Here is a 3,587-nt window from a genome sequence, read left to right as displayed (position 1 = left end):
AAATAAACATCATGCTGTATGGAATAAGACTGAAACTAGAGATAGAGACCATAAACCCATTAAGAAACTGTTTACTGTGCTCATAAATCAAGTCAGAAGTAGGCTAATTTCTCCGTAAGGATCTGTTTTATCTGACTTCATTTTTGCAACCCATGTAGCTGCCCCCTGTTGGTCCACAGAAAAAATGCAGGTTAAAGACACTTTCGCATTGGCTTCACTTTTCAGACGCAGAAGCTCCATCCATTATTTATTATACAGTCTATATAAAATACTCATCTTTTATTATTCATTGGTTTTCACGTGGAATCAGTTTAGAGCAAGCATTGATCAGAGGTATTAAAAATCTAAATCAGCATCAAGCACAAACAAACCTTTCATTCAGGCAGTGGTTGGGTTGAATGTGGTGAAGCTGTTCTGTAGTATTTTTGTTCAGTTCAGGTTGTTAAAAGCTCATCTGGCCCAAACATCTCCAGGGGTTCCTCCATCGTCTCCGGGCTGTGGTGCACATGTTGTCCTCTTCACTCACGTGGATTTGTTGTTGTGTGGGCACTTGAGGTTGTTTGCATCGTCGACATAATTTTCCTGATTTCATTTGCATCAAACAAAAACGCCCCTACAGTCCTGATGTCTGTAGATTTTAACAGTTATTTGATGTTTTATAGAACATTGAAGCGCTGCACAGTAGATCACATGTATGCCTATTTACAGATTTGTCGAACCTTTAATGCTAGTTAGCTTGAAATTGGACAACGTGTGATCAAATGATATTTTGTACAGAATCAGCTGATGCATTTCCATGACGTCTTGCTTTTATGATGCTGCCTAATATACTCTGAGATCAGCAGGAAGCTTACCTCGTTGTATGTGTGTACAGGCTTTGCCATTGTTTGCTAATGAGGTGTAAAAAGTAGGCACCCTGTCATGTTATAACAGACCTTGTGATCAATGTGAGTATCTCTGAATAACATGAATCCTGTCCTGCTTGCGTAATGCCAATTTCCACCTCAGGGCAATTTGTATTTTCATAATGAGAATGCGGACTGAGCTTTGATTTATCAAGGTGAATGCTTCGTGTTTACTGCAAAGCTGTGAGGCGGCAACGTTCCCTAGACTTGTTCAAGTAAAAAACCCCACAGATGGCTTTAATTGTACAGCAGCTCGATGATGCATGCTTGCCAAACCAAACACTGGTTTATGACTGAGGAGGGGAGGGTGAGGAGGACTGCAATGTGTCCAACACACACTAGCTCTTAAGCCATGTATGCACACACACACACACACACACACACAGAGGCCTAGGCTGGTGCTGCCTGTCGCTGGCTTTCAGAGTGTTTACAATGCCGTATGAGGGGGGATCCTGGGAGGCAGCTATTTTTAGCTCTGGTTTCATCATTCCTCCCTCTCCACTCTGCGTGCAGCTGCAGACTGGTGCTGCATTCTAATGAAGAGATGAGCGGATGGCAGTAAAACACCTTCTGTTTGCCTCCCACAGCTCGGGCGAAAAACTGACACAGGTTTAAAATTTAGACAAGGAGCTCATTCACCACAGTGACTGCTTTCACCTCTCCTTTATTTTATCCAGTGTGATTTCTGTTTGTCGGATGTTATTCAGCCACACTGTGTTAGACACACAGTGAAAACCACTGGAGCAAATTTTAAATTTACATGAGGTGCGAGCTGAAGCACACACTTTCTTGACCTGACCAGGCTGTGAACTCAAACCTCAGCCTGTAGTGTAGTAATGGCGGATGGGAATGTTAATAGTCGTATGCTGCAGGACTGCTACTGTTTCCTCCCTGGGTTGCCACAACAGACTCAGAATCTCACCCATGTCATATTTTGAATTGCGTAACACCCCCCACCCCAACCTACTCCCCCTCTGATCCTTCAATACTTGGTACAAATGGTACAAACAAATGAAAATGCCACAGTGACAGGAAGTCATCATCATTACTATCCACAACATGTTCCAAACTGTAGCTACCATTAACAACAACATGTCCTGTATTGTTGATTCTGGTTTTATTTAGAATTCTATCTTTAAAGCTGAACTAACAAATACTTTTATTATAACAATGGATCAATTGACTCATGCAAAAAAAAAACTTGCAAAAAAATGATCAGCCAATTCTGTAGTTCCACTTAGCTTCATGAAGCATTTTGGTGTCTTTTGGCTAGTTGTTTTGGTTTTACAGCTCAAAACTTTATTGTTTTGGTTCAATCTTTCTGCTCTCATCAATCTCATTTTCAGCTGCAGCAGGCAGCCATTTTAGAGACAAAGCTCTTATGAACAAACTCTACATACCTAACAACAGAAAATGTAACGACTTGGAAGTGAGACTGGGTTGAAACACTGGACTAGTCTGACTCACAGGAAGTATAGTTGGTATAAGTCTGCCATTGGAAAACTATTTCAGTTGGTATTCTTGTCCCTTTCCATTAGTGTGGCAGTGAAGGGAAGTATCTGAAACAGTATATCACCATGTAGTGAGAAAAAAGTTTCACTTTGTTTAATTTAACAGTTGAATCAATAAATTAAAATCAAAATATTTATAACTCTCAAGCTTTTTTTTGGCGGATAGTCAAAAATGTTAGATGGTAGCAGTAGGGGAATTTGGACTCCTGACATTAGTATTTCTAAAACCCTGGCTACGGCCGAGTCCAAGAGATGAGCGACAGCCTTCAGGAAATTAGGTTTGAACCAGGAGACCTTAGTTGCCCTGTCAGTCTTTCCGGTTCAGGATGTGTATATTTTTGGCAATTAGCTTGCTGTAGCGTTCTCTTTGAAGGGAAATTGTCATGGAGACGAAACGGCAAAACAAGCCCATGATGGAATCAGAGGTTCCCAAAGCAGGGTCTATTGATAGCCCTTACGGAATGGAAAATGGACAGACTGGGATGAACTAGTGTGTTTTCATTTCTTCAACCTTTCATCTCCTACCCCCCCCTCCCTGGTGTTTTTACGTAAGTGCAGGCATCTGCGTTTCTCTTAAACGTCACCAGATTTGTATTACATGGTGGCTACTCTTGGAAATATAAACTGAATTTTGCTCCAAAGAAGCACAGCGCGATTTGTTTAGAGAGTTAGGTTGTGTCACATTCATTGAGATCCCAGTGAGAATGTGCTGTGTTTGAACTGAGGAGGCACTACAAGAGGCAAATAAATGGCAGATCCTGGGCCTGCAGTCAAACCTGAAAAGAAGCAGCGTGTCTTTGATACATGCCCGAGATTTTCCATCTTGTGAGAAAAGTTGAAAACATTTTTTTTAATGCTAGGATTCCTCTTGACTAATGCCTGGTGGGTTCAGCAGACTTGCCTCTTGTAATACAGGATAATACCAGTGTTTTTGTAGTTTTGTTCCAGCAATTCAGATCGCCCCTCTGCTTTTACATATGTACACAGCCAGGCTCCTTTGAGATATCAAGACTGACCTTTCCCCTTTTAGAAGATGCCATTTTGCTTCTATTCATTCTAATAATGCATGATGAGCAACTTCAACTGGGAAATTGTCCATTACCCAGGACACAAATCTTCAAAAACATCCTTTATTGTCAACTCAGTACATTAATAATAATTTTGATTTTAT

The sequence above is a fragment of the Morone saxatilis genome, unplaced genomic scaffold (assembly GCF_004916995.1).
Source record: "Morone saxatilis isolate NCDOM2014 unplaced genomic scaffold, NCSU_SB_2.0 Contig5, whole genome shotgun sequence".
NCBI classification, from domain to species: Eukaryota; Metazoa; Chordata; class Actinopteri; family Moronidae; genus Morone; species Morone saxatilis.
This window is presented reverse-complemented; position numbering follows the sequence as displayed.